This window comes from Amphiprion ocellaris, chromosome 1, assembly GCF_022539595.1.
Source record: "Amphiprion ocellaris isolate individual 3 ecotype Okinawa chromosome 1, ASM2253959v1, whole genome shotgun sequence".
NCBI classification, from domain to species: Eukaryota; Metazoa; Chordata; class Actinopteri; family Pomacentridae; genus Amphiprion; species Amphiprion ocellaris.
The window spans coordinates 3,546,051-3,570,089 of record NC_072766.1 but is presented as its reverse complement, the minus strand read 5'-3'; the positions used below and the strand labels follow the sequence as shown (position 1 = coordinate 3,570,089).

Here is a 24,039-nt window from a genome sequence, read left to right as displayed (position 1 = left end):
GCACAGTGGCACACTTCTTCTAGTATTTACACAGCGACTGGAAAAGCCAAGCTATTTCCTCCTTTGCCAGACCAAAGGCAGCCAGGGCAGAATAAACAGGCCTTTCAGCCCATCCTGTGGGAATTGTTTTCCTTTTACCAACCACCACATGGATTTTAACATAAAAAGGTCAAAGCCAGGATTTTCTTTTATCCAAATAACTAAGAGAAGGGGGTTTATTTGCCTGCTGTCTTAATATATGCAAAGTCCTAAATAAGACAGAGGAGGAGAGAGAAAAACGGGATGAGGGAGGACATCAGTGCTAAAGATTGTGATCTGGGATCAGGAAGGAGGTGTGCATTTCTCCATTTCAATAAAGAACTATCGAATATTGAGTATCAACAACTACATACTATATGACATCCTCATTAATGTCAGAATGGACGCAGATGCACATGAATTACTCCTAATCCACACACATAGACGCAACCGATGTGTGCACTCTCAAGTTTTCAGGAATCTGTGTGATTTGTCTGCGAAGTGTCTTCCCATCTACTCCATTCACCTCAGTCACATCCTTCACATCAACCCCCCGTCTCTTGTCTCATGAAAGGCAGTCCATTACTGCATATTAGCAGCAGAGTGAGGCAGCGAGATAAGGGAGGCTGCTGATCAAACACACTGACAAATCGCCAGTGACAGAAACACACATTTGTTGCTCAGCGTTTAGCTTTGATCTCTGACTCTGCCAAGAGCCAAAGAGAAGCAAATCTCAGCCTTTGAACTGGAGCCTTTCAGATGAGGTATCTCTCTCTCTCTCTCTCTCTCTCTCTCTCTCTTATTGAGATCTGTGTGTACGCTCTACAGAGACATCATTTGCAATCGTGCTCCATAGCCAGTAGAGCCTACATATTCAGGAGGACAGTGAGGGGATGGATGAGGTACGAGGTGGAGCAGAATATCCACATCACTGACAGAGAACATGACACAGGTGATGTTGATGCTGATTATTTGAGATGCTCAGCCTCTGGTGGGCACATGGAGGTCTAGTACACTGAAACAATTGTTCAAAGTTTAACACAGCATCCTTCTCAAAACCTACATACACACCCAAATCACAGTCAACAAGTTGCTATTGGGACACCGAGTTGTGGTTATGTTTTAATCTTGTGCACACAGGCAGTATGTGGACACACACACACATAAATCTGATTAGCCTTTACTGCTAATCTTCTGATCTCTGATATCACACCTCATTTTGTTTGTATGCTTGCGATCACGTGCACACACATGCAACATACCCACACAGGGGGAGAGGGAGATTGTTTTTGCAGCATAGTAATAACAGATAAGTGGCTGCTGTGTGTCTAAGCTGTCAGCCATGGATCATCTCATTTCCTGACCGGGCCGTCCCAGGCCCCCTGTGTGTTATTACAAACAGCCCGGATCATGTGACAGGGGAGGGAGATTACTGGAGAAACTAATTGAGGCTGCTCTGTGTGTTCTCTGCTGGAGAACAGTGGGGTGACTGTTTGGCCAGGCAGCCTGATACTCGACCCTTCCATGTCCCCTGCAACCACAAAATGGCCATTACAAACAAAGACCCTGTCAAAGCCAACGGACCTGGCCAGCCAGTAGCCAACCAGATCGGTCTTTTGAAGCTCGGGGATTCCCCTTATCCTGAAGGGGGTGTATGGGATTAGCAGTGCAGCCACACACCTGGCTCAGCATGTCCTCTGATTAAACTCGTATCTCCTTGATAAGGTGAAAGTGAACCACAAACTTCACAGATATTACTTAATGGATCTTGCTATTCCGGTTGTATAGGATATATATTCGCTGACACCAAGTCAACCTTCAATAAGTCACCTGCTGCTTCATCCTTTCCCCCAGTTACACGATGTACAACAACTGCCCCCGGTTGTAGCATCACCATCCCTGGCACAGTACCATTCAGTGGTATTGTTACCTACAGTACAATAGAGCTGGAGCGAGGCCACCAGCAGCAGCTAGAGTCCACTAACGCTCACGCAGGAACAACTGTCAGCTTGCATTTGTTCTGAGTGAAGCAGTATGGCTGTCACACAGAGCTATTATTATGGCACAGCCCTGGGTCAGGCTGGGGCTCCAGGGTGAAACAAAGTGATCCTGTGTCATCACTTTCAGCGTTGTTTTTCCATATATCAGCATACCGTGAGGCCTAGACATATTAAGAGCCACACGAAACCCCCAATGACAAGTGATACACCCAGAAAACGCACACAAACAAGAAAAGAGTTCCATGTTAATTAAGATACCTCCATTTTCAGCAACACTTACCCAGCGACCCCTAACACCCACTGCCCTCATATAGCATAAACATACACACCGGCTCTTATACTCAATCGCACTTTACACCAGAGAAGATCCAGGCCTCGGCCGGTGAAGCAGACAGTGGGGGATGGGGTTTGAGTATTGTATTTCTGCACATGATATCTTTCCTGTGATTTTATGTGCAGTCGGCCCCAGGCACGACCCAGTTCCAGCCTAGTGCCAGTGCCAAGGCCGGCACAGGCGCCGAAGCTGGCTGGACAGGCCTGATAGCACTTTTACAAGTGGGAATCGGAGAGCCACTGTGCTTTTAAAGCTTGGCTACTCGTCCTGCATCTCAAATGACATCCTCTTGCCACCAATAAAGCAATAATCTTGACCACTTCTGTGTCAAGTGGTTCTCTGGTCATAAGTAATGCACTGTGTGTGAGTCTAGGCGATTTGATCTGGGCTCCTGGGAGTGACTGCCCTTCTTGGACAGCATTCTGGGTTTTGTAGGAGCTGAAATGATGAATGACACTCAGGTCATCAGGAGTCAAAGTATTCGCAGGGCAGTTGACCGGTGAATGATGGCTTCATAAGCAGAAACAACCCAGTCAGCCCGGATAGATGTCAGATTTTGTGGGAATCCTGGCTTTGATTGAATAGCTTGTATTCGGTGGCTGCTTGAATTAAATACTTCCGAATCCATTCAGGTTCAACAGACTCTAATAAAAACTGACCTAAACTGAATCGAACTGCAAGCTGCACACAATGCTGTTAACTTTACGCGCCACACTGGAGACCATTTCACCAAAGTCTTTCTGTTTCGTGCACAGCAACACGCTCTCTAGCTGACATTACTGACAATTTATCAATCTGGTGACTTTTTACACTAGCATGATTTGGAAAATGACCTGAGCAACATATATGGTAATTTTCTGAGCCAACATCAGCTCATTTTCTCTGCTCACTGCAGCTCTCCAGCCAAGAGAGCTGATGATGATTATTTAAGTTAAAAGATCCATGTTCAGTGGACCAAATAGCAGTGTATCTGAAACACTGGGCCGTGTCCATGGCACCGTGACCACTAACCAATCACTAACAAATTACAGTTTGTCTATTCAGTAACACCCTTCCTTACACTCATAAACTGTTAAGACTACGTAACACAGATCCTGACAAGTAGCTAAAATACTTCCAGTGATTTATTACTGTATGGTAAAGAAGTTGGGGGACAGAATTGTCAAAATTGTGCCGGAGGCTAAGACATTGTGGGTTTTAGTCGCTGGTATGGATCAAGTGCATACAAGTACAGCAATTTTGAGTTTCATGACACCATCCCAGTTTAGACAACACTCAAATGTTTCTGTTCATGTGATGACAATATTGTGCAATATACCTATAAAATGCATTTAGCTATTTCCTTGCAACTTTTCTGCAAGAATTATGTACCTTACATTGAAAAGACTGTCATCACTTCTTGGTTCTTGAACCATTGCAGATAATGTCTCAGTTCATCCCACTAGTGCTCCACCCAGCAGTGTCTCACAACAAAACTTCCACGCCCTCCTTTAAAAGGTTAGTCATGCAATGCTTTGCAGTCTTTCAAAACACAGTGTAAACTCTGGAATTGCTTGGTTTCTCAATTTGGAGGCAATGAACAAAGAGGAGACACTAAACAAGCCACCCACACTCTCACATGCAGATGTTATACAACATCTAAGCAACACTAAATTGCCTCACTGGAAGCTACAAAATAAACCATTGTTAACGTCCACTACATGTAAATCCCATGTCATGTGGGGTTGTTTGTCCACAGCCTCGGCTAAAAGGAAGAAGAACCGACAACAGATGGTTTCAGCACCACTTAAGTCACCCATCCATTAGGCTCTCCATCTAAACCTTCAGAGCTAATTAGTGAATCAAATCATCAGATTTAAGAGGCTTGAAAGACACATTCACCTGCATCATGGATAGTGTTACCCTCCTACAGCAACGTTAATGCACCACTTCCTATTGCTGACCCCTAACCATTGTTCCCTGAGGTACTTTCATTATCCCACTGATGTGATATGAACGAGGTGGTGTTTTTACACAGATTGAACATATTAAAGCCAACCTGCTCATGGATGTGGCGAATAAGTGGTAGAGGCAGTTAGAGTACATTCACCGGTACACTTTTCGAGCCATTATGGAAATATAATTGTCATTGACCATTCAGCAGCGCCATAAAAATAATCACGCCATTATGAGCAATATTGTAGAGAAGCTAGTTAGTATGCCACGGCGTAGTGAAGTGAATTTGTTTATTTACGGCTGGCTGGCTTTTGATTACTCAACATTTGACAAGAACAAATTTACAGTCATGCCAATTTTCTTCGAAACCATCCAGCGTGATAAAGACAACAGGGCTTTGATGGATTCCCTCAGGGGACTGATCATGTCAGCCAGATAACAGAACACTCGTTAAAAGACACATACTGCTTCTTTTGAACACATTTGATTAAGTTTGTAAATTACTTGCATTCCTAGAGGAGTTGCCTTCAGGATACACAGCAACTTGACATGCAAATGGAAATCAGATTGTGATTTCATCTTTGCATAAATTTACAGTGACTTGTGTGTCTCCTTACTGTTGACTTTTAGGGTATATGGCGTCTCTTCCAAATATATAAGTGTTCTATGATGCTGACAAATAACCTCCAGTGAAGTGAAAGCAAAGCTTTCTGCTTTAATGGAAGAATCATACAGCCTTGATGTATTATGACCAAATAGCATATGAATCAGGCAGGGAAATAGAGAGTGAATTAGCATCGGGACAGGTCTCCTCCCCCAGCCGTCCGCCAGCCTCCCATCATTCATTATGATGATCTATGACTGCTCTTTATGCCCTGACTTGATATTTCAGACTCATGTGAGGTGTGGATCATTAGGGAAAGCTTTTACCATTAATAAGCAGACGTTGTTTACATGACTAATACTCTGAGAGGCAATGAGGTTGAAGCATTTAGAGCAGGGCATTCATCTTCCCCACACCAGTAAATATCACGCAGATGCTATTGATATTCACTGGGCTATCGAGAAAATGGTTGAAGTGGCCAGACTTCATTTTGTAGCTTAATGTTTGAGGAGGGAAGGGATCAAAAGAAGGAATGAGGAAAGAGACACACACAGAAAAGGAAAAGGAGTTTAGAATTGAAAAAAAAAAGTACATTTGCAGATTTGTTTGGTCAAGCCACATGAAAACATAGGACAAAACTGCAATCTCAGTACCAGATTGTATAAGTGTCTGAGCATGTTTGAAGACAGAAGTGATTGGGGTTGGGCTGTTTTCTCAGGGAGTTAGTCTTTGCTGTTCTTATCAGACCAATTAATATCCAACCAATGGTAAACAGGCTGCAGCGCTATCAGCTCGCTAAGATACCAGACAATAAAGCAAACTGTTGAGTTGACTCATGAGCATCCACACATAAACACATGCACACATGGATGAACATGGATCCTGGCCATATTTTTTTATCCAAAACTTCTGCTAGACTTTCATCAACAATCTCAGGAAGAAGGGTGACAAGTTAAAGGAAAAAGCAGAATGAGAGGAAGTTTTACTGCAAGAATGGTCATGACCAGGACTAATTTACATTTAGAAGATATTTTATGTTGATAAAACATAACTCAGGTGGCTTTAAATATCTGTCTAAATGCATTTACTGTAGAAAATATTTATATTTAAACAGAAATTCTGAGAGGTTTCATGAGGAGGTTGATTTAATGAATGATCTGATGGGTATTAAATTATAGGCCTAACCTTTACACTTCTCAGATCTCAACATATTTTAACACCTGGAAGATTTTGGGAGATTGAAGAGGCCAGTATGAGACTCTATCATTATCACAAAAACACACAATAAGGGAATTATCTTATATGAGAACGGTGTTTTATGCCTCCAGAATCAATGTCATAGACCATTTACAGTGTTCTTGCAGTTATTTTGGCCCATGTTGATTCTTCCTTTGTGTACAGGCACATGCAGACACATGCATTCACACAAACTAAGCCATATGCTGAGTGATGAAGGCACTAATTAAAAGCTCTTGCTGAAAGGTTACGGTAAGCAGATGTATCATCTGACCTTTATCAAAAATCATCACAACATAATAATAAAAACTGAATGTGAGTAAAGAGACAGCAGCATTAACACGCTCTGATGGTAACACGGATGAGGTGGGGCTCTGACAAACTGCACATTTAAAAAGGAAGTATTACATATAATATGAAAAACCATGCTTACATAAACTATTCACCATCCTCAGAAGTTTTCCTCTTTTAGTGCTTTTCAATATTGAATCATGGTCAAAAGAATTTGGCTTCATGACAAGAATTTACAAAAACAAAAGATTGTTTCATCTCAAAGTAAAAGCAGATTTCTGTGAAGTAATGTCAAATAAATGGAAACATAATACATAAAATAAGTGATTTCATACATTTGTACCACCTTCAAGTCAGTATTGTACCTTTGGCCACAATTACAGCGTGGAGCCTGTGTGGATGGGTCTAATGCATATCTAAACACTCCAAATTTATCCCATTCTTCTTTGCAAAACTGTTCAAGCGCCGTCAAGTTGTATAGGATTGTGAGTTAAAAATCCTTATGAAGCCCAGCCACAAATGCTCAGTTGGATTGAGGTCTTGACTCAGCCACTCAAGAACATTCACCTTCTTTTCTTTAACCCATATCTGTGTTAAGTTTTGCTGGTGTGCTTCGGCTCATTGTTCTGCTGGAAAACAAATCTTCTCCCAAGTCAGAGTTTTGTTGCAGACTGCATCAAGTTTTCCTCCAGGATTTCCCTAAACTTTACCACAACATTTTTTTATACCTTTAAAAGCCCTCCGAGGCCTGTGACAAAGAAGCATCCGCACATCATGATGCTGCCACCACCATGCTTCACTGTGGGGATGGTGTGTTTGTGATGATGTTCAGTGTTTAGTGTTTGAATCACAGCATCTATTCTGATGGCCAAAAAGCCCCATTTTGGTCTCATCAGACCAAAGAGCTTTCTTCCTGTTAACTTCAGAGTCTCCCACCTGCCTTCTGTTGAACTCTATTCAAGATGTTTTCACAGTGGCTTTTTCTGTTCCACTCTTGCGTAAAGCTTTAATGACTGAAAAACTGGTGTGTGCACATTCTCTCCCATCTCAGCCTCTGACACATTTAACTCCCTTGGAGGAGTCATAGGTGTCGTGGTGGCCTCCCTCACTCTATCTTTCTTGCAGTCACTCAGTTTTTGAGGACGGTCAATTTACGTATGTGCCATATTCCTTCCATTTCTTAATGACGGATTTAACTGTACTCCAAGGGATAGTCTGTATCCATTGCCTGATTCATGCATTTCACTCAACTTTTCACTGAGTTGCTTGGAGTGTTCTTCTGTCTTAATGGTGCTGTTATATGTAGGAGTACTAATTCACCAGTGACTGTATCATCCAGATACAGGTGTCTTCATACTACAGTCACTTGAGACACATTCACTGCGCTCAGATGATTTCCATTTCACTGATTGTCTAGCACCCATTAGCACACCTGTGTTGAATTAGATGAGTCGCTTTAAAGGGGGTGAATACTTATGAAATCATTTATTTTATGCTTCATAGTTTTGATTAGTTGAAATTACTTTGAAGAAATCTGTTTGAACTTTGACATGAAAGAGTTTTTTTTAATCAAAAAGCCACATTAAATTGAGCAATGCTCAAAAGTAGTGCATGTACCATTATGCAGCACAAATACTGACAGATAATGACCCATATAAATATGGTGATGGTCCAGTCATGCAGGGATCAGTGTTGCCATATAGGTTGTGTTGTACTTGGGGGATGCAACTCCAAAGAGACCCACAGTACCACAGGACACTCATACTTCTTCTGTGTGTATAGCTGTGTTAAACTGCAATTATGTCCTTGTTCATGCTGTAATAGAGCAGGGCATTGGGGACAGTGGGGGATGGTCACTAAGGCTGGGGGAGATGTGGAAAAAGCACAGAAGTGAAGAGCCATACAGGGACACCATTATGGTATTTGTGTAGTAGCTGGACGCAAATGGAGATTTTCTGCTGACCAATAGTTGGAAGCATTGATGACTGATGACAGCAGAGACATTTCCCTCCACCCAATGGATTATTGAGATTAGTTTTTGTAGACCCGCCTCCATGCCTCAGACCTAACTAGGAAGAAAGAGTGGCTTAACTTGTCATCCCTTTAGAGAACGATGTAATTAACAGGCTCTGATGAGCAGCTCAATCTCCACAGACAGGAGGAGATTGGCCTGGTTTTGGAGAAGAGGTGCAGAGTGTGTGATTGTGTCTGTGTTAAAGAGAGAGACACAGGAGAAAGAAAAAGAGGAAGATGCACCTGGCAAATATGTGCAACATCCCTGATGCTGACATGTCTTTGAATGCAACCGTGCTGGTTTTCCTCTCGTTTCCTGTGTATTTCTCATTGACTCAGCAATTTTAGTAGAATCCTATTAAAATCCCAAATACTAATTTGCAGATAAGATTAGATTTAAATTAAACAGTGGCAGGAAACCTCCATGACGACATTTTCAAATACACTTGTCGGATCTGGAAGGGACAAGATGGTATTAGGTGGTAGGCTTGGTGAAGAGCTATTATCAGGACTCCAGTGGAGTCAGAGAGCAGAGCTGCACTTCCTCCTCCGTTCCCTGAGGATAAATATTTGAATCAGATTATGTGCGTCATTTCTGTCTCCACCAGTGACGTCGGCTTTCAGTATCAGCGTAAACTCAGTGGCACGCGGGAACTGTGTCGCATCCGGAGTAATGTATTTTGAGATGCCAGGAGTGATGGGGTGTTAAAGCACTCTATAATGCATGGTTAAACAATACGTGCTGTAGATCCGAGCAAACCACATCATCGTCACAACATGCCTGCGCAGAAGCACAGTTTTATGAGCTTGTAAAAACTACCTACTGTATGTGTGCTGTAAAGAAGCAATACCTATAAATAAGTCTTACTATTATTATTCTTATCTACCGCAGTGACTGATACGTTAAATAGTGCTGCAGTATTTACATGTAAAGGGAACTAACAGTTGATCCTTGTGTATAAATCAAGAGACAAACAGACATAGCTATTTTTTAAATTACTAGAAAAAAATGTACAAGTAAAAACATGCAATATTTGTTATCTGCTGCTAAAATTCAGAATTTTAAACTGCTTCCGATGATGAAACAGTCCCCATAGAAATAACTGGGCCACCGTTTCTAGAAAGAGATGCTGCTGTTCAATTTTCAAATAGTACTTTTAATGCTGTGAGCATTTAGCAAAGACATTTAATTCACCTCCATTGCATGCTGGAATTAGAATCACCTCAAGATGACCCTGAAGAGGAAATAGTTATAGAAAATGGATGGATGTTTGACATGTAGCTTTAAATAATAAGTTGCAAGCGAATAAAATGATTTGTCTCAGTTGTCTTTTTAAAAAAATTACAGAAAGATGCTTTACATTTGCCTTTCGTGCTTCCAAATAGAGACCGTCCCTGAAACTGTCTGGCCATCCAGGATCCAATCTTCCGATGATATCATTAATCCAGCCTCATTTGAAATTTAAAGAGGCCTGGCGGACCATTTCCCCTTAGGAGTCTGTCAATATTGAGACAGTGGGAGCACTTAGAGGGAAACACAGATGGGAACGCACAATAGAAAGTGTACTAGCAGCCTGAGCTAAAGGCACAACCCAAATACAAACACTTCCAGACATGGGGGTTTAACTTAACCTCTGTCAGTGCTCTCTACAAACACGCCTCGAAGATTTTAAGCCACTGTTAAATTTGCTTCAGTGTGCAATGCATTTAAACATTGCCTTTGTGACAGTGAACCAAAGTCTAAAGCACTTAAACAACAGTAGCAAAACGGCCACTATCAGATAACAGGGCAAGACATCCGAAAAAAAGGGAGGCAGACAGTAAAATAGTTGCTTGAATGAACTAATCTACACTAGACTGTGCGAACATCTCATATTTATCACAGTGTCTTTTCTCACACAGGCAGCCTTTCACAGGCATTTGGATGAAATGTGAACCGGCAAGCTGGAGGACAGAACCCCAGAAAACCGAGAGAGAAGTGGACATGAGAGTAATGCAGATAATGCTGGCTCAATTTGAGTTTAGTGCTTTATCTTTTTCAATGCAAGTCACAAAATGCATCTGCCATTCCCTCTACATAAGTCATACGAGACATACAGAGCTTTTCACAATGTGTGGGACTTTGCTTATCTCTATTTTTTTGTGTGTTTTTCTGAGTGGATGGAGAGTTTTATCCAGTAAAAAGGTCAGGCGGAAGCAAGAACTCTACATCAACACCAGATGGACAGAACATGTCATTGTTGAGTCCATGAATTCAACTAGAAAAAACTGTCAAGGGGTTTAAACTCTAGAACTGGGTTCAGCACATTAACCCTCGTGTTGTCCCAAGGGTCAAATTGACCCGTTTTAAAGTTTGAAAATGTGGAGGAAAAATATATATTGATGTCCACATTTTCAGCATTTTGGGGAATTTTTTGAACATTTTTTTGGTGGAAAGAAAGAAATGTTAAAAAAATGTTTCTTAAGAACATTCACTTTTTGTGAATGTTCTTAAAGAAAACATTAGAAGTTTTACTGATATATATGTAGTCACTTTATATATTTTTTGAAAATATTTCCAAGAATTTTCTTGTCAAATTTGGGGGATTTTTTAAAATAAAACTTTTAAGGGAAACTTTTAAGGAGTTATTGGAATTTTCTTCCTGAAGGTTTTGCAAATATTCAGAAATTTGGAGATTTTTTTTTTTTTTTTGTTGAATTTTTAAATTTTTTCAGACAAGGAAACAATTTTTTTGGTGCCCGTAAATGAAGACAACAGGAGGGTTAAATAAACACCGACTCATGCACCAACTCTATCATCTAACTTCATGGGTACATTTTTTTGGATAAAGTAATTAATTAAGACATCCTCTGCATGTGCACAAAGCCAAATTTGAATGCACTGTTGATATTTTTTAAGGTTAAATGCAGATATTTTCAGTAATTACTCCTATAATATTGCAGCATGGATGCACATAAAGCAGCAGGCAGGTCAGTAATGCACATTAGTTATATCAATTCTCAGCCTCTCCTACTTTGTCTCCTAATTTACCATCTTGTCCCTACACCTTTTCTCCTGTATCACCAAAGAAAACAACCTTCCATTTCCACGTGTTGCTCTCTAATGAAAGCTCTATGTTCACTTAAATCCTGCTGCACACACAGCTGTCAATGAAAGAGAAGGAAATGCATTAAGAGAGACAGGACAGTGTGTGAAGAGCGGCACAATGGGAAGGATTGATTCATCCGACCTTCATAGATTTAGTGCAAGTCAAGAGCAAGCAGCATGTGTACCTTCAACGCCTAAAGACCGCAGCGTACGAGTTCTAAATTAACACTCAACAAGACAACCAATAAAGAAACTTTTACATTAGTGTGTGTCAAACTTTGCTGTGTGAACAAGTGCCCCGGCTGAAATAGTTTCATGTCTCCGTCTGATAAGTCTTTTCACTCCACTAAGCTTGTTAAAATATGTGTGCACCTTTAGAATGATTACACAGCTTCAGAATCCCTCACAGGTATTTGCTGGTCCTTCACCCTAGCCGTCACTGTTGTTTTAACTCTTTGAATTTTTGACGTTGCTATTTCTGCTTTCCCAGTGTTGCAGTTACCTTCTAATCTTTGTGTACCCTCAGTGCAGAGTGAATTTGCAAACAATGCCAAGCAGCAGTAACAGCTGCTTTGTAATAGACGCTGTTTTGGGCTCTTTTTATGGGCATTTTGTTTGAGCAGGTGAAACTTTTTATTAGTATATGACTGTGTGGGAACCTCTCTTGCTTTTCTTCGAGAGTTCTGAATTTGGGTTTATATTAGAGACCTGGACCAGGATAGTCGTGCCCGGAGATGACACAGAACTAGATCTACCAAGACTCGACTTAAACATTCAGTATTTATTTACTTTAGTTTACTGAACTCAGCAGATGAAGCGTGCGATATAAAACATGCAGTCTGTTGCGTGTTTCAGTTCATGTCTGATGCCAGGCCTTATTAGCCCCCCCCTCTATGACATCACCCTGTCTGGAGTGAGGTACGTAATGGACCTTCAGATGTCTTTAGACATTACAACATACCCCTTATCTCCCCTCCAGTAAAACCCTTTAAAAAAAACAGTATCCATGCATATTCATTTAAACAGTATGAGCTGAATCACATGAATGGCATGTTTGTAAACAGAGCTCTATGTGCATATCTCTCAGTTCACTGCACAAGCTGGTTTTCAGACTTTCCGTCCTCACTCAATACTGCAAATGCATAATTCCAAGTGATACTGTAGCAACACATTTTCTTTATTTATAGCTAATATTGCTTTAGTGCTGTAGCCTGTGCATGTGTTGCTATTTATTGCTTGTAATATTAGTGAAAAGTTCAATGCTCTTCTCTGGATAGGGCATAAATGTCAACATGCTTAATTCAAGCAATGAATAGACTGTTAAGACTTTAACCTTTATGGATGAGTGGATGGAAATAGATGCCAAAATCGAAAACTGGCAGACCAGTTTGCCACCACTTGTGCAGGAGCTGCTTGATGTTGGTTGGCCACTCTTTGCTGCTAATCAGATTGTCACATCAGTACCATCAATATATGATACGTCATTTTGATGCCAGTGCCTTAAAGGTTCAATATTGTGCCCCTTAACAGCATATTAATCAAAGTGTCACAGTTTGTTTGACAATTTGTCTTTAAAATTTTCAGCTCAAAATACTGCAAAGATGGTTAATTTCATTAGGACTGTAAAACCCCTGATTTAAGGCTGTTCTAAATGGTTTGTTTTGATCTAATAACCAAGAAGATGCTGCTGTTCCCGCCCCTTTCAGGAAGAACACTGCATGTCTGTGATTGACAGTCAGAGCTAGACAGCTATTTGCTAGTTTGGCGTTACATAGCACCTGGGTTACTTGTAAAGCTGTGAGGCTAGTATTTGTAGGGTAGCCTGAGGAATGGCAGAAGTAGAAGTTTTCATGTCTTACAGCTTTTCTTTTGCACCCCTAAGTTTACAACAAAAAACAACAGAAATGGATTGTCACCATTTGGGACCCTGATCGAAAATGTTTTTCTGGTTTCTGATAATGCAGTGCAAGAAAATGTGCTTCAAATAAATAAACATGTAACTATTCTAGTCATTTCCATTGTTTTGTTACATGCTTTCAAAATGTTGTGAGCAGTTTTCTGTATGCTTTTTGATCCAGCAGGTGCCTACATCTGAGTTAGCATTCACTATTGCAGCTATGATTAGCCAATCCACCTAACCTGACTGTAACTCGGAACCTTAAAACCCACCAGCGGGTTTGAAAGCCATGCTTTTTTAAAATTGCCAAAATGGCACCATCTGCCAGGTAGAACCAGTAAAAACAGGAGAAAAATGTAAAAATTTTCAACTTTCTGATTTCTATGTGTTGCTTCCTTGGCAAAATAAACCTAAATCTCTTTATTCTACCCGTCTCATTTTAAAAGCTGTTGCAAGAATAAAGCATCTGCTCTAACCATATCCTGTAAAACAAAACAAAACCATAAATTTAAAAAAATGCACAATTAGTAATTAACCTGTGACCAACATGACAAAAACTCAGTAATTATAAAACAGGGCTGAACTGCAGACTGTGTCTACACAGAGCAGATAGGAAACTAAATATACTATATGTTGATTCCAGTTTTTATTTTTCTTAAAACAGAAATAAAGTTTTTTTTCTAATAAATGTAACTTTTTTCTTTTTATGAATTATGGCATTTTGACAGTAGTTTATATTTCTGAGTCATTTCTTCATCTAGCCATGGTTGTGCTGCTTCCATGGAGGTACTCGACTTTATATTGCAGTGAAAAAGATGTGACAGGAGCCAAAAACACCATTAAATTGCTTGGAGTTCAGGGGGTTGATCAATACCCATCTAACTAAACAGTGGCACTCAATGAGTTGCACATGCATTTGGATTTATGGAACACCACCATTAATTTAATCATATGGATTATAAAGTTCTATCCAAATTATTATCATTGACTTTGTTTTTAATGAGGCTCAAACCCCTGTAGCTCTGGTGAGCCAACACTATTGCTAAGCCTCGCTGAAATATAAGTACCTGCTGCATTTCAGAAGCATGCGACTGCAACAGAAAGGACCAGAAAAGTTTAATGTTTGTTTATTTCAAGTGCAGTTTTGTCACTGGCATCAAATTTATCATGTATTAGGTAGTACTGATATGACAGTTTGATCATCTGCCAAGAGTAGCGAACCAGTATCAAGTGGTTCTGGATGTGTTGTACCATCAGCACATCATTCCATAAGCTCATAATAATAATACTTTTGGCAGTAAAATAGAGAACCCTTTGAGACACGGCTCCACTCAAGGTGTTACTATGCAGCCCTTCAGTTAACTTTCATTCACAGGCATATCACACTCATTTCAAATCATAAATTTCACTTTGCCTTAAATTTTAGAACACTGCCAATTGCCGCTGTTTTTAATAGTGTTTATGCCACACACAGACACACACACCTCATACAAGCACACACAAGTGTACTCATTAGTCATTCTGTCATAAAAGCAGTGTCAGCATGAACAATAAACACTGCTCATCCAAAACAAGGCTTTTGTCTGTCTAAAAGAAATAGTGTTGGCAGGCAGCGCCTCTAACAATGCAATAACCAAACAGGCAACACACACACACACACACACACACACACACACACACACACACACACACACACACATATACTGTACTGCATGTAACACAGCAGAACACAGCTCCTTTACGCCTGTCTGATTACAGTAGGTGATAAAGTAGCAAGAAATTAGCCTATCTACCAGACCATCTGAAGCTTAAGGAAAATAAGGTAGATGTAGGATGGAGAGGAAGGGAGGAGGGGCAGACAATGCACACAGAAGAGCAATTAAAAGAGAGATGAGGGAGGATTATGAGGAGAAGGTGAGTGATGTGGAGGAGGAGGAGGAGCAGATAAAGCAGTAAAACATCAATATTTGCTTACTCCACCATATGAGGGTGACGGGGTGAAAGGCGTACGGGTCAGCAGGGATATATGAGAATGGCAGGAGAAACCGTGAGGAAAGAAAGACAGTGTGGAAGTGCCAAAAAGAAAAAAGAAAAATTGGGGTAAGCCAGCCCACATTGCTCAACCATGGAAGCCTAACTTGGGGAAATATGGGCATTTCACACACCTGTGAGCAGTAGTGAAGTATCCCCTTCTCTGATGTTCACACAAAGCACACAGAGACAGCTCAGTCTGAGACCAGATGGTTCAAAATTGTCACACACATGCCAGCGCACGCACACACACACACACACACACACACACACACACACACACACACACACACACACACACACACACACACACACACACACACACACACACACACACACACACACACACACACACACCCAGCCACTGGTAAGGCTTGCGAAGCTGGTACATTTTTCGTAGGGTTTCCATGTCTAGACGCCACGCAGGCGGTGGCAGGCTGGTTCCAGCAGCAGATGAGCGTCCGGATGCATAATTAACAGGCTGGTTTGGCACCTGACAGCCTCAGAGGTCACAGTGTCCTCTCCATTAGCCGGGCGCCAATCAGCCTCTGGATCACCTGAGCACGTCCTTGTCCCAACAGCAGATTGCCCAGAGGACATCAGTCACATTATACAGCCCCAATCAGCAGCTGGGACTCACACAAAGGCCCGAGCAGAGACGGCTGGAGATAGAGTACAGAGGTGATGTATCCCAAATGAAGCCGAGCTGCCACTCAGGGTAGATGAGGGGACAAGACAAAACACCACCCTGCACAAGGATGTGACCTTGCATGTGCAGAAAGCGATCCCTCCGACGGCACGGATCAAAACAAGACGAGATTGATGGACGCAAACTGATGCAGCCTTACCGAAGGTGTTTGCGGTAATTAGATTGGTTTCCTTACTCAGCGCTGGATATATTCACATATCTATTAAACTGGATTTGCTGCAGTAATTCCTCTGATGGGTGCAAATGTGTTTCTTTTAAATGCCAGTCCCTCACAGGTCAGTGTAATTGTGTTTCTCAAAATGCCACAGCAGGTTTCACCGGCTTTAATTTATCTTGGACATTTTGTGGCATTTTGTTGAGATGTGTTGACTAAGTTTTGCAATATCCAAAAAAAAAAAAAAAAAAAAGATTACATGTGCTTTTATTTGAGGACCTACACCCAACCTCTGCCTGCAATGACAGGATTTAAAGCTTCTGTCATCACAGTCATATTAGTTCAGCTGCAATAATACTAAATATGTAAGTCAGGAATACCTTTAGTTTGATGGAAGTTCTAAAGCTACTTCAGACCTCTCACCAAACAAACCATTTGTTCCCACTCAGACTGCAACTCTAAATCTCTGGGCTCCCATTGACCTGGAACCGGGTCTCAGCACAATACTGAAAGACTCCTTTGAGAGGGCCAGTACAGCAGGCAGCAGTAGGAGGGGGTTTGAGGGCCGGGAAGCCAGGCTGGGGTTCTGTGAGTTGAGGGTCCCTTAGCTCCTGTTTCCCAGCTTAGACTGATAGGCCCAAAGACATGAAAGACCCTCAGACTCTGTGAATTGAGCTCTAGACAGGTCTCACAAAAGTAGATGTGCTAACACAGGGCCTCCTTCAAAACTGAAGAATGACTGCTTTCAATTGGCAGGCCCATTGTCTTTCCTTAGAAAGCCAACGTTTGACTTCTGATAGGGAACAATGCAGTGGACGCATGCTATTGTTGTGGCTCATTTGAAGACTTCATTTGGGAGGTAACAAGATTACAAATTCAAATCTTTCATGCTGTAGCTGTGTTAAACTAATGGAACGATTCAGATTTGAAATTTCAACAGAAAGGCACATTTTGATGAATCAATAGCCAAAATCAAAGTTAAAACGATGAATGTTGAACCTGTCACTGTAAAAGTTGCTGATTTTGTGTTTTTCTTGTGTCTTGCCAGGCCATCTGTGAGCATCTTTTGCTACAGAGGAGTAAGTGACCGGGCTAATATCTCTCTATTCTTGATGTCAAATGCTGCTGCTACTGCTGTTTTTGTAGGCTTAAGTAAGATTTATGGTCTGTTCGGAGGGTTGGATGCGGTTGAAGAACCCCTCCTCCGACACTTTCTGATGTAATAGGGATTGTCTGCGTCGCTGTAACTTTTCCAAACCCGACTGTCCGACATTCACACCTACTTCACATCGTGATTGGCTCGCCAGGCTGTGCAGAAGTTCTATTTGTGACACTTTCAATGTGTACAACCAAGTTGTGGTACTTTCAAGGTCTCCCTGGAGAGACTTTCTGAAATTGTGCATCATTATCCCAGTGAGATTTAGTTTGTAGATTAACTTCGGTTTCTTCCCTGGAGAGTTACTGAAATGATGCTGGACATAAGTGAGGTACCTCTGCACTGTTTATAGGTTTAAAATGTCTTTATGTACTGATAGAAACATATAACTCTTTGTACCTGAAGCTGTTTGTAATTAAGCCTTTAAGTCATGTTTTTACAGTTAGTTTATACTGGACCAGAACTAGTTTGTATGAGGGTGCACCCAGTCAAGCATGTTTACAGTTTATACAAATGACCACAGAAGAAGGTGGAGTTAAAAAAAACGGCTGTCATAGAGAAGAAGGTGTGATTACATTTAGAATGTTGGATTAAAAGTTAGTATTTGAGATTCATAGTGCTGAAGTTCACACAAAAAGCGACAGAAATAGTGATGTCAGCAATGATAAAACAGAAGAGAGAGAGAAGTTCAAACCCAAGCTTCTTTCTCACCTCTGCACAGCTGGCCAATCATCATGTCAAGTGGGTGTGAATGTCAGATTGCCGGTTTCAGAAAGCTGTCAGAAACTGACAGTAGTCACCCGTTATTCGTTGTCCTATTATTGGGAGGAGGAGGTGTCGGAAACCTGTTCTGACGAGCAATGACTGCTTAAGTTTGCTGTCAGCATGCCGTTCAACAACTGTAGCCATTAGAGCGAACCAAGTTGCACTGATGAAGCTGTCCTCCTACCTGTTACTCACAAGCTGAAACTAGCTGTAATGCACCAGCTAGACCATGGCCCATGAGGAAATACTGAAATGGTGTGCATCTATAGGACCATTTCCAAACAAAACCAGCATTTTTACACTCAAAACTCAACTTTGAGATGGCAAAATGTTATTGAAAGACACAACTGAGAGCATCGGTGTTGCATTTTAGAGCAACTGAATAAAACATTTACAGAGCAAACCCTCGTGCCACCTCTAAATTTTCAATGACTCAATGCAGCAAGTAATAATTGGCATTTTTAACACCATGTACAAGGAAATAATTAAGCAATGTAAGTGGGAGAGTCCATGGCCTGAAGCATTATGAGAACCCCTGACTGAACCAGGATGAGGAAACACTGACATGTTGTTCATCTAGGACCACATCCAAACCAAACCAGGGTTTCACAAGCATCTGTGCTGCATTTTAGCATAAATGATTGAAACATTTGCAATAATAGCAAGAACAAACCCTCTTGTCACCTTTAAATCTTCAATGACTCAATGCAGCAAGTATTAATTAACAGATAACCACCATGTGCAAGGACAAAATGAAACACAAAGTAAGTAGGAAAGCAGGAGGCAATCATTTTAAACCTGCAAGACTCAGCAGAATCAGTTGTGTATGTCCTCCTATCTGCCAGTTGATGACTTTATGACATAAGTTTGTTGTTTGCCACTCAAAAGTGAACAATGAAGAAGAGATTTAGACGTTTTTTCTGGCTTTTCATAATAGATCAAGATCTTTCTGAAAATTACCTGAAATGCCTCATGTGTCACTTTCACACGTAGGCCGTGTTTTTTCAGATTTCCCCACCTGCCTGTGGATGTAGTTGGCATTTGCCTTTGAAGGCTTATGTAAGCCAGAGCTCATCTGTCAGCGAGTACAAGTAAATCACTCACAGCACCATGCGGCATTATGCATCCACACCTTTTGTGGCAGCTCACAAACCTCATTCTGCACCCGTCAATGGCCACATAAGAAAAATCATCTCTTTGAGTAACAAAGGAGAGTGGACCGAGCAGCCCCTCTGGCCTCTGTGGCCTAGTTTCCCTTTGCTTTCCCAGCCAAGAGTTCACAGAGCTCTGCCCACGCTCCCATCCTACTTGTCTGTCTCGCTGAGATGTGGAGGTTTTGTGTTTAGTTTGAAAGTGCCTTTAATCCTCTCACAAGTCTGAAAGCAGTTGGCCGGTCAGTGTTGATCATGTGATAAAGGGTCTTTCTCTTTGAAGATATAGATGTGGATTTATGGGAAGAGCCCCGTAAAGAGGTTGGCATTTGCATAAAGAGACTGTTCTGGAGGAAGGATACACTTCACTATGGAAGATAAACTACACAATTAGCATGATAAAATTATGTTTTGAACTTTCGATGGAGATGTAAAGAAGACATGCTCAGTAGTTCCAGTGGAAGATGATGTTCTCTCACAGTTCAAGACCTTGTGTAAGTTAAAAGATTAAAGACTACATTAGTTAGCCAAGTTTAGATAGCTTCACTTATTCATACATTCTAACACACACATGGTCTGAAAGGGGTATTAGTTGCAGTAGTCTGTGCCATTAATATTCCAATGCCGTGAACTATCAGCCTGTAACAAGCAGAGATCTTAATTCTTAAGCTGCAGAACACGACACGTTCACAAATGAGAAATAAAAATGAGAAAAATCTGAAGAAAGAAACACAACAAAGCTCCAACGCAAGAAATACTCTCAGTTCTAGAACACCATCTCATCAATGCTATGTAAATGAGAGTGATATTGACACAAGTTAAAGCCTAATCTTTCTTAAGTTCTGCACAGTCGGAAGAAAGGATCATTTCAGCCTGTATAAATTAGCCAAACCCAGCAGATTATGCTCAACAAGTCAAAGGATGGAAAGTATGTTATTTATGTCAATGAAAACTCTTTAAAGGACACATTTTTTTCACTGTCATTCAAATAATTTCAGCATCTCAGAGATGATAACACCCAGGTCAAACCTAGAGATAAAAAGGCTTTCATTCCAAAACTATACCTAGAAGCTGACTTTGGTGGACTGCCACCTTTAAGGTACTATCCTATCAAAACACCATTAAATCAGTTTCCAAAAATGCAATTATCAAACAACTGATATGAAACTGAAATATCAGTCAAGGTATTTTACAACATTTGATGCCCCACAGCTATAATTTGCACTGAAACTGTACTCTTTCTGAGAGCTATTAGTCTGTCAAATCTGAACAAATGGACATAATGCACATATATACAGATATATTGAGACTTACACTCCCTGAACATATCATGCTATCCAATGTCTATTGCGGATAAAAGTCCATAAATCTGCTTAGAAATCATATTTTGGCTGAGAATCACCATCTTTTTCTTCAGCCTGAAGGTAATATAATCCTAGTTTTCTGCACATCTATAAAACAAAAACAGCTTATTGCAAATTCAGCATATTTTTATTCTGCCAAACTGTTTTTTTTTTGTTAGTTTTTTTAAAAATAGGGCTCACATTGTTGCCTATAACTGGAATTCATAGCAACATTAAACTACCTGTTTGCATCTCCCAAAGCAATACTCCATTCAGACATTATTAAATATGGTGGACATAAACTTAGTGAGAAAGAAAACAAATGGATAAGATTTGTCTTTAGGTGCTTAATAAAAGTTTGAGAGAAGATACAGAGTCACACTGGATCAGAGCAGCTTGAAGAAAACAAGATATATTTATACCTGTGTCTAAGTGGTTTACTGGACTAGACAGAGAACTAGAGCAGACACAGAGGTCATTTGCATTACGAAAAACAGGAACCAGGTCTGGGGTGTCTGAAGGTTCATCTGGTTTGGGTTAGTTTTATGGTTAGGCAACGGTGGCTGCAGCTGTGTGAGCAAATGGAAATGTGTTGGTGCAACTGTGCGTGCAAGCAGCAGGTAAGTACAGAATGTATGGTAAAATTACATTTTACATCACATTAAACATGATTATTCTCTGGTGAGGTTCGCTTCCACTCTTGACTGGCTGATCTGAAGTATCTGAAAAGGACACTTTACTCCTCTGAGTCAAGTTTTATCAGTAAGCGTACTTTTCATTTTGTCAGAGTGAATCTTTTAGTGGACAGCATGATAGTATTGAGTCTGTAAAAAGCCAATGCTGCGATGCTAATGTGGCTGAAATGTGCACGGTGGAATAATTTATCATCAGTCATGAAACAATGAAATCTGCAGCTTTTTTGGCCTCCCTGAAAAACAAATCCTCCTCCAAGGAAAAAGGATACTCATGGTTAAATAAACAGCCTTTATCAGCTGTGTCTCGTCACACAGTTGCACCAGTGTACCGTCACCCCAATGCCATGGCGCCATGCTAAAAGCTACACTCTGCTCTGTGACATGACTGTGGAGTTTCTCATTTATTTCTTTGTGTCTGTGTGTGTGTTTGTCTGCTGAATATATGTTGTGTCACAGGATCGCCTCCTGGGCGAGGGCTTTATTTACTGACTGGGTTTGGTGTGTAGTGGGAACACAGCCGCCACAGATCACTACACGACCTTAATTATGTTATCAGTCAACTCTGGGTGTAAATATCCCAGAGAACGTATTGGACCCAGTGGGAAACATGCACACACACAGACGCACGGCAGACTCACAAATTCTGCCGAACGCATCCAGTCCTTTAGTCGCCATTAATTACAATCTATTTCTGCCTTCTGACTGATGCATGTGTGATCAATATGTCTGAGGAGGAATGGCGCACTTCTTATTTACAATCTGGAACGCCATGCGGGTTTCAAATAAAGAAAAGGGAGGGCAAATGAGGAAAAAAGATGGTGAAACCAACACTGGGTGAGGAAGAGGGGGAGATATAGAAAAAAAGTTCAATCATTGAACAAAGTAGCAGCTTCTTAAGGACTGCTGCAGGCTGAGCCGTTCTAGCACAGATTTATCACACACATACAGTACACACTCGCTGCTCACACACACACACACACACACACAGACACATCTTGACATACTTCAGCATGAGTGGGGCTGTCAGAGTCAGCGTTGTTTATCCATAGTGAATATATGAAATATGGAGCATGGCTGCGTCAGGCAGCCCAGAGCAATAGAGCCTGCATCTGCGGGATAAATAAACGTCCTGTGCCGGAGAGAGTTCAGGTTTGTTTTCAAAGGACGTTCCAGCCAACACTGTTGTTTTGGCTCCGAGGACCTGCCTAGGACCCACGCTGCAATAATAACTCACTCCTGAGATAACTTTCAATATTTTCACCTCCACCATCCAACAGCAAACAAATGAGAGCTCTAAGTATAAGGTATCACACGGTGCGAAAGAGACGTTCGCTGCTCCTCTGGAAGTTGAGAGTTCAGAGGCCCATTTTAATTAAAAATCCATGATTTATTCCTGAAGTCAACCAGTAAACTCCGCTCTGCAGCTTTAATAGGAAAAAGAGCAGATTTAAAATGTTGCAGGCGGTGATGTGGTGCGGTGGTATGCACTATCGCCTCACAGTTCGAAGGGGTTTGAATCCCAGCCTGGGGTCCTTCTGTGTAATAATAATAATAATAACAATAACAATAACAATAACAATAACAATAACATAATAATAATAATAATAATAATAATAATAATAATAAAAATCTTTGTAATGCACTTTTCATTTAAGCAAAATCCCAAAGTGTTACATTAAAGATATAAAAGGATAAGAACTAAACAAGCAGGTAAAATGAAAAAAATAAAATAAAAATAAAATAAAAATTTCAGCGACACGTTTAATTAAAAGCTTTGTCAAAAAGAAGGTCTTTAGGCCTTTTTTTAAAACCTCCACTGTCTGTGGAGCTCACAGGTGGTCAGGGAGGGAGTTCCAGATGTGATATGAAGGCTCTGTCTCCCATGGTCCAGAGCTTGTTTCTGGGCAGGCAGAGGACATGACAATTATTAGTGTGGAGGTTTCTTTTGGATGATTGGTGGCAGAGGAGCTCTTTGGAAGTATCCTGGGACATTGCCATAAATGCACTGATGGGTGAGGAGAGTGATTTTGTCCTGGATTCTGAAGGAGATGTGGAACCAGTGAAGTGAATGGAGGATGGGTGTGATCTGGTATTGCTTCTCATCAGGATCCTAGCAGCGCTGTTTTGAACATATTGGAGCTTTTGCAGGCTCTTGCTAGGGATCCCGATGAGAAGCGTGTTGCAGTAGTCCAGCCTGGAGGAGACAAAGGTGTGGACGAGTTTCTCTGCATCAGAAAGGGTGAGGGCGGGACGGAGTTTGGCAATATTTTGAGGTGGAAAAATGAAGACTTGCACAGATGTTTTATGTGGTTGTTGAATGTCAGGTAAGGTCCAGTCTCACACCAAGGCTGGTAACTGCCGCTGAGAGGGGAACATCTTGTCAGGACAAGTTTGTGGAGTTTGCATGTTCTTCTGTACCTGTTTAGGTTCCCACCAGCTGCTTCAGCTTCCTCTTGCAGTCCAAAAACATGCTGATGTTAATTGGTGATTCTACATTATCCGTAGGTGTGACTGTGAGTGTGCTTGGTTGTCTGTCTTATCATGTGACCCTGTGAAAGGCGCTTTTCCACTAGCACTTACTCGGCTTGACTCTACTCGACTCGGTTTAGGTTGTTTTCC

At 41.1% G+C, this 24,039-nt stretch overlaps 2 long non-coding RNA genes across 2 annotated transcripts in view; one reads left to right on the top strand and one right to left on the bottom strand.

The window, feature by feature from the left end:
- Window positions 1-13,430, top strand: part of LOC118470001 (uncharacterized) — a 61,814-nt gene extending 48,384 nt beyond the window's left edge. Inside the window, exon 3 of the long non-coding RNA XR_004846995.2 lies at window positions 10,334-13,430. This is a non-coding gene — a long non-coding RNA (uncharacterized LOC118470001). The remainder of the gene's footprint in view (window positions 1-10,333) is intronic.
- Window positions 1-24,039, bottom strand: part of LOC111565754 (uncharacterized) — a 245,524-nt gene that overhangs the window by 144,926 nt on the left and 76,559 nt on the right. The gene's annotated exons all lie outside the window — the stretch shown is intronic.